At 32.7% G+C, this 8,770-nt stretch overlaps 1 pseudogene; it reads left to right on the top strand.

The window, feature by feature from the left end:
• The first annotated feature begins 3,746 nt into the window (after nucleotides 1-3,746).
• LOC112492122 (protein PYRICULARIA ORYZAE RESISTANCE 21-like) lies at nucleotides 3,747-8,147 on the top strand (annotated as a pseudogene).
• Nucleotides 8,148-8,770: the final 623 nt, after the last annotated feature.

Below are 8,770 nucleotides of genomic sequence, written 5' to 3'. Positions count from 1 at the left end.
AAGTGCATACTCTTTACCTTTCCATGCTTTGTTGTAGATTATATTCACCCCATATTTTTGTAAAAAATCATGTTGAATTTCTTTGAGTTTGTAAACACATGCAATCCTTTCATATTTAGATTTGATACATTGCCCGATAATCTGGCTACTAGCCTGCTTATATTCTCGATGCACGATATCTAACAAGCAATTGTGTATATTACCAAAAATTCTCACAACAAATATTTCTCCATTTTTGAATGTGGTTGCACGTAGTCGCCATTTACAAGTATTTTCCAAGCATACAACCTCATACCGTTGTGTAGTTGACCGTGTCACCTTGAACTCCTTATTTTCACACATGTAATAGGTACTTAATTTATTCTATAAGTCACGTTTGTAGCGAAATAATTGTCCAACTACATGCTCTCACAGCCAGTGAACTTTGACGAAAATATGGGCATAAAACCACTTCTGTTGCTTAATGATATGTGGTCACTTGTAGCACGATGAACCCTAATATCATCAACTCCTTCATTGTTCATTTCAGAATGCATATCATTATCATTGTCTGGCAACTAATGATCAAAAGCTATATCATTATGATCAACATCATCCCCTGCTGTATTGTAATTCTCATAATGATCAATATTATGCAATTGCTCATACTCCTCATCGTTAGGAAACCGTTCAGCATAGTCACCTCCAACATCAACTCTTTCGTGGATGTTAAATGATGTCCAGGCCTCACGAACATCAACTTGATCTCTAAACTAAGTTTTGTGAACCATAATTTCCTGAGATGTAGCCTGAATAGATTCAGTACCAGAAACTTATGGTAGACGAACGCCAATTGTAAGACAAGCAAAAGAATGAAGATTACTCCCACTATTCGAAGCAAATGCTGTTTGATGAACATTTCAAGATACATGTTCAACTTTCGCATCATTGTCATCCTTCCATTCCTCACTTCTTGAAGAAAGCATTTTAATCCCTATCACAGCATATTTCTGTAGGATCCAACTTTTCTGCTCATCGTCCATATATCCATTTTAGCTTTAGCAAATATTCATTTCGATCTATCTCAATAGAATTGAAAATCTTATCCTCTAACTTTGATTTTGTGCATCTCTTGCTGACGGAAACCATTATATTTTTGCCATTTCGATATTCCCAATTACCACCATCATGTTTTACCAATGTTCCATTGTATAAAACCGCAATTACAATATCATCATATTTCATTTTACTACAAAATTAAATTAATAACGTTAAACTAAATCAATAAATATATAAAAATTTGAATAATACTAAACAAACATATTAACTGTATTAAAAAAATTGATTCTGTTTTTTTTTTTTTTGGGCCAAATATAGTTTTTTCCTACTGACGGAAAATTGGCAGAAAATTGACAAAAAATTAGAGGAAAACTTGCGAAAACTGACAAACTTGAGGAAAATGGTGGAAGTTCATCTTTTTCGCCAAATTTCCTCCGTTTTTACTGTTTTTCATAATTTTTTAGTTTTATACAAATTTTCTCCCATTTTCAAACCATATGCCACTTTAGTATTTTTAAATTCACATATAACAGCTGATAAATTAATTTCTTGCATACTCATATTAAATAAAAAGCTTAAAAATTCCAAAACTAACAAAAACTACAAGAAAAAAGAGAAAAAACACATATTTTTTTAGTTTCATCTAATAAGAAAAAAGATAAAATTTTTACCTAAGTTTAATTTCAAATATAAGAAAATACAAGAAAATGAGAGTGAGAGGAGATGAGATGCAAAGAGTGGCCTGCTAGAGAAATTATTGCATGAACAGCTGTGTAGAGGAAGAATGAAAGGGTAAAAAAAACCAATTGCATAATTTTCAATTTTATCAAAGGTATTTTTGTCCCAACATGGCTAGTTTAAAAAAAAAAAAAAATTTGCTATACTTCAAAAATCATATTACGGGGTGACTACTTTTCGAAAAAACCCTTGTAAATTTCAATTGTTAAAAAGGGCTTATTCTACGTGATAAAGAGAGGCTCACAATTGATGGGCCATAGGCCCATATCCAATCAATTACCAAGGAAGAAAAAGTTGAACATGTCGTTGGGATGTCGCCGATAATTTCGAGGATCACTGGCCGCCAACAACGATACAGGGGGGAAAGAAATTTTTGTCGGCCTTGTCATCGAAACCTCACAAATGCCATTCGATGTCGACATTGTTGGACTAAATCGTCGAAATTTCGAGAAATCAATGGAATTTCGGAGACCAAGTACAGCTCCAGTGGGTTTTTGGGAAATCAATTCAAGCCTGAAGTGGGTTTCACGTGGGTTAATTAATCAATTCAAGCCTGAAAAATTATCATTATTTAACAAGTAAATTAATTGGTTGCAATTGGCAAAACTTATCTCATTTCTAGAAAATATATAACTTAAATGCATTTTGTTATCAGAGCTTGCTTACACAATGAAAGTAAATGAAAAGTGTGATGTGTACAGCTTTGGGGTTGTAGTATTTGGAGCCGATCATGGGAAAACATCCAGGAGGTCTAATCTTGTCTCTGTCAGCATCAACACCAGCTTTTCACAAATTCTGCTAAAGGATTTATTGGATCAACGTTTCTTGCCTCTATTGTGAACGTAGCATTTGCATGTCTACAAACAAGTCCACAGTCTCGGCCAACTATGAAGCAGGTAGCTGATAAGCTATCAACTTCCTTACCATCGCTCTCAGAGCCTCTTCACGCTATTGCATTGAGGGAGCTGCTTGATCCCCCAACTTGGATATCCTGAATGGTTGCAATCCATCCTTGTTTCATGTTCTGTGTTTATATGTATTTTCACAGGGGATTCACGTGGGGATTGACAGGGCCGACCGGTGGGTTTTCTGGAAATGAAGTCTGCCGGTGAAGATTTTGATTCTTTTGAAGTGGGTTTAGGATTCACAGGGAAATAACACGGCCAGCCGACCGGGTGGATTGGGGAATTAACAACAAAGAAAATGTAGCTTGGCCGACTGGTTGCAAAGGGATTTTGTTTCAAAATTTTAATCTTTATTATTTAAATTATTTTGTTTTGATGTTTGATATTTGAGAAAGATTAAAATTTAGTTTGATGTTTGATGATAGTGCAGACAGCAAAGAAGTTCTTTTTGGTATTGATGATATATTATAAATTATGTTTGATAATTTCATGTATCTTAAAATTATTTATTAAATTTTCTATATTTTAGTGATAACGAAAATTCTATATTGTTTAGTTAGGGTAATTTTTTATATTTATAAACTATGTTACTATCCTTATATTCTAATTATTATATTTTTTTTATATTGTTTTACTGTATTAATTATCTGATATGTAAAAATTTATATTTTAAATTAAATATTTATAATTTCTGTAACTTGATCGATATTTTCATAAAATTTTATTCTTGATATTTTTGTTTACACCGATATTTTCATCACTGCCAATACTAATCTATGACCTAATTCCTAGGATCGAGGAAGGACGATAAGGTGGGTCAATCATAGCCAGGATTGGAGGATCAGCAATCAAAATAATCTCATGGTTCTCACGTTTAATGATAGTCCATGAATTTCAACGTCAAAGCTGACATGTTCATATCTCACTAGCTGGTTTTTTTGGTAAAATTGAACGTTATTATGATGGTGACAATCTGACTTTTCTATTAGTTTTACTATAAACTTTTGATTCATGATCACTTGCTTTCTCATTACATTATTATTATTTTCTTCTTTTGCTCTTGTGCAATTACTTTAGCTCAGCTGAGCTTCTGATCATTCTTCGAGGTTCACAGAAAAAACCATGGGAGGAGAAAAGGTACCCTTTTTTATGTTTTCATTTACTTTTCTGTCATTGCTGTTCATTTATATTATTATTTTTTGGCTCTTTCTTCTTATTCATTCTCTCGTCCCCTTGTTCCATATGTCACAACCAGATTCTGTTCTTCTACCTCATTTTGTCTCCAATCAGAATTTTTTTCATTTTTTTTCTTAGTATTAAAAACTAAATGAGAATTATTTTTATTTTTATTTTTTTTCCTCTGAGTTATGTTCTGCAGCAGGTCACCACAATGGTGCTGAAGGTGGATCTTCAGTGCTGCAAATGCTACAAGAAGGTCAAAAAAATACTCTATAAAATCCCTCGTGAGTTAACTTATATATTCCTCTGAATCTTATTTGTCTATTAAATAATTTTGTTCATAAATTTTTATTTGAGCAAGCGAAATATTAAGTGAAATTGTATATTGGGGTTGGTTTTTTTTTGAACAAGAGATATACAAGACCAGATATACGATGAGAAGAATGACACAGTCATAATCAAAGTAGTATGTTGTAGTCCTGAAAAGATCAAGGAAAAGATTATCTGCAAAGGCGGTGACTGTATTAAAAGCATCGAGATCAAAGTTCCTGAAAAAGAAAAGTGCAAAAAGCCTGATCCGGAACATAAACCACCATGTCAGAAGCCACATCCTCCTCCTCCTCCGCCGGTGTTAGTTGCGATCGGAGTATGTTGTCAGCAATGTAACATTTGGTATCCTGGTGTGCCATGCTGTCACTTCCCTGGTTGGCCACCACCACGTTACGAATGCCACGGATATTGTGGAAAGCCAGTTGATAGCTGTGGCTGTGGAAGGAATTGCTATCCGAGCCACTGTGATACCCAAGGATGCACCTTCATGTAGATATTTAAATTTTGTTACCTTCACAAGATATTTTCTTCTTAATTACCATATATACGCAAGTGGCGGAACGTCTATTATTATTATTATTATTACATGTATAAGGAAGATGGGAAAATAACTAGAAAAGGTTATAATAATAATAATAATAATAATAATGAAATATGGTTGTTTGTTGATATTGGGGCGGAGGGGGCACATGAAGTGCAACACTTATTGTAATAAATAAATAAATAAATAATAAATAAGTGAAGGTTTGATCAATCATTGCTCAATTTGTATTTGTGGTGTGTACACTTGCTTTTTCTTCCATTTTGTATACTAATATGGGAACCGCTAAGGTCAGGACGATCCTGACCATGTTTCATTCGCATAAAAAACAGATTAGAATGCAAATTTTTCTCAAAAAAACGTTTTCTAAGTGCTCCCTTCCGTTCCTTTCCCACTATCTTCCGCCGTTCCAGCGACCAGCCACCGCCCAAGTCCCCAAATACCCTGCTCCTACAAGCTTTCCTCCGCTTCCTTTCCCACCATCTTGGGCCGCCATTTCCATAATCTCTCTAGAACCAAAGCCACGGCCAGCATCAGGCTTTTTTTCCTTTCTCTGTTAGGCTTTTTTTTTTTTTCTTTTCTTTTTTTTTTTCTTTTTTGTCCCTTGAGGTTCTGGGTTTTTTGGTTTTATGTGCGAAAGAGAAGAAGAAAACAAAAGAAAAAGAAAGGAGTAAACAGAGAGAGACAGAAAAAGAAAGGAGTAAACAGAGAGAGACAGAGAAAGAGAGTCAGAAAAAAAAAAGAATTTTAATGGTGGTATTGAAGTAAGGAAGAGAGGTGGTAGAGTCGGAGAGAGAATTTTTTTTTTTTTTTTTTTTTTCAGTACTTCTAGTTGCACTACCAAAATCTCTTTCATACAGTCCCATTCATTATTGAATTATTAAAATATTCTTAAATTTTCATCCTTTTATCAAATTCATCCCATGCTTGCATCACCTCCTTTCTGTTGCCTTTCGCCTTATGGTTTTTGGCATCAACATGGCCATTGTTAATAACATAAATGAGCAAGTTAACGTTTAGGCACCTCGCAAATATCTTAAAAATCATCCAAAAGCCAAAAAAAACTAAAAACATCAAAGAGAAAAACAAAGTCACAGCAAAATCCCAAAAACCCAGATAAAAAAACCTATGAACATAATGAATCTTTGAAAAAAGAGAAAATCCCGAATTCAAGTTTCAGTAGTTTATTACAGAGGGATCTCCCATTAGTTGCCGGCTTTTGCCAATTGATCGGTTTTTCTTCCACTTTTTTTCATGGGAAAATGCTTTGCCATTTCAGAATCTCAACCTGATCTTATCATAAAACTAGCAAACAGAAATAGCTAATGGTTATGGTGAACGAAGATGAACCCATAATTAAAAAATATGTTATAAATTCTCAAGTAAAAAAAAAAAAATGGATTTTGAAAAATTAACTTTAAGAATGCATTATAATTCAAATGGAAAATCTATAGCTTAGAGAGATCACTGTAGAAAGAGAGAAGAGGGAGGAAAAGGAGGAAAAAATAGAAAGGATATTTTAGATAATTAAAATTTATGAGAGAGAAGAAGGAGGAAAAGGAGGAAAAAATAGAAAGGATATTTTAGATAATTAAAAATTATGAAACTGTATAAAATCCATGGATTTTTTTTTTTTTTTCTCGAAAATCTGGTTGAGTGACTGACTGACACACTTTTGCTCTCACATTTTTTATATTTTGACTTATAATTTTATTTATAATAAATAAACCTTTTAATTTCCTTCTTCTTCATGTCACTGCCACATCCCAATCACAAATCACGTACCATTGCTATCAAGGCAAGATCAAACACAGTCAGGACCGTCCTGACCCATACTAATATTATATAATATATATTTTAACGAAGCTCCTCACAAAAGGACAAAACAGTTCATGACATTTTTTTTTCTTTTTGGTAAATAAACAGTTCATTAAACAAGGATAAATATGGTTTCTTATATTGATATTTTAACAGGATTTTTCTTTTATTTTTTATTTTGCTAATAGAGTTTTAACAGGATCTCATTCATGCAAATCTTTTGGATGTAATATAACTATAAAGCTAACATCGTCATTTGCACACGTACGTATGCGACTCCCTATAGATACAGTATTCTTATTTTTAATACTTTTTATCCTGTATAATTTTTTATTCTGCTTTTTTAGATCTCTACGTTTTTAGAAGAGCTTTTTGAGGCTGTTAATTAGAAGCTTAATTTGATGAAGGCTTGAAGCTCGTTCAATATATATATATATATATATCTAAACAGTTTTATTTTAAACTTTTGATTCAAGATCACTTGTTTTTTTATTATTATTGTTATTTTTTTTCTTCTTTTGCCCTTGTTCAATTAGCTCAGCTCAGCCTCTGATCATTCTTAGAGTTCCACAGAAAAAAAACATAGGAGGAGAAAAGGTTCCTTTTTTTGTTTTATTTTATTTTATTATTTTCATTTACTTTTCTGAGGTTGCTGTTGATTTATATTATTATTTTTGGCTCTTTCTTCTTATACATTCTCTTGTCCCCTTCTTCCATATGTCAGAACCAGATTCTGTTCTTCTACCTCATTTTGTTTGCAATCAGATTGTATCTTAATTTTATTTTCTTAGCATTAAAAACTAAATATGAATTAATTTTCAGTTTTTTTTCTTCTTTGAGTCATGTTCTGCAGCAGGTCACCATAATGGTGCTGAAGGTGGATCTTAAGTGCTGCAAATGCCACAAGAAGGTCAAAAAAATAATCTGTAAAATCTATCATGAGTTAATTTATATATTCCTCTGAATCTTATTTGTCTATTAAATAATTTTGTTCATAAATTTTTATTTGAGCAAGTGAACTATTAAGCGGAATTGTGTATTGGGTTCTTTGAACAAGATCAGAAATACAAGACCAGCTATACGACTAGAAAAATGACACAGTGACAATCAAAGTGGTATGTTGCGGTCCTGAAAAGATTATCTGAAAAGGTGGTTAAAAGCATCGAGATCAAAGTTCCTCAAAAACCGAAAGAGCCAAAGAAGCCCAAATAACAAGAAAAGCCCAAAGAGCCGAAAAAGCCTAAAGCCCCTGGAGAAAACGAAAGAACCAGAAAAGCCTAAGACCCCAGAGAAACCTAGAGAACCTGAGAAACCTAAGGAACCAGAAAACCTAATGAGCCAGAGAAACCTCCTAAAGAACCAGAGAAGCCGAAGCCACCACCTCCTGTTGACGAGAAACCAAAAGATCCACCACCTCCTTGTCCTTGTCGACCTACATCGGTGCCGGGATACCACCGCCGTTAGTTCCGATCGGAGTATGTTGCCAGCAATGTCACAATGCGTATCCCGGTGGGCCATGCTTGCCATGCTTTCACGGCCATGGTGGGCCACCACCATGTTACCAATACGATGGGTGTGATGGGTATTATGTAAGGCCAGTGTTTGATAGCCGGGGCGGTGGAAGATCTTGTTGGAATTTTTTTGAATAGAAATTATAAATAATATTCATTTATTTGATTGCCAAATTATTTAAAATATTTATTTTAAAAAAAATAAAAAATAGTGTTTTAATGGGAGAATATGATTTTAGAATAGAGAAAGTATTTATTATTAAAAATGAGATAATTTTTGAAGTTTTAGTATATCTTGAAATATTGAATTTTTTTATAATAAGTGTCATCTTTTTTATAAATAATAATATGATTTTCTACTATTGATAAAAATATATATATATTTTGTTTTATTTTTTGACCATTCATCGATATAGAAAGTAAAAAAGAGAGAAAGTAACACAAAAGATGTTTGTGATCTTAGAGGATTTGAAGTATTATTATTTGTTATCTATTAAACCATTAAATACCAATATAGAGCAAAAATTATTTTAAAGCCAAAGAATTAAGAAGGATATATTTAATTTAGAGTTTGATGGTTTTAAAATGAATTATAGACTTTAAAAGATTTGACGGATTGTTATGGAATTCTATAGACTCCATAATAATTTTATAAAAATCCAACGAAATATTCGAGTTTAAGGTTAGATTTTATATTTATAATTTTTTTT

The sequence above is a fragment of the Ziziphus jujuba genome, chromosome 1 (assembly GCF_031755915.1).
Source record: "Ziziphus jujuba cultivar Dongzao chromosome 1, ASM3175591v1".
NCBI lineage: Eukaryota > Viridiplantae > Streptophyta > Magnoliopsida > Rosales > Rhamnaceae > Ziziphus > Ziziphus jujuba.
The sequence above is the reverse complement of the archived record's forward strand: the minus strand, read 5'-3'. Positions and strand labels throughout refer to the sequence as shown.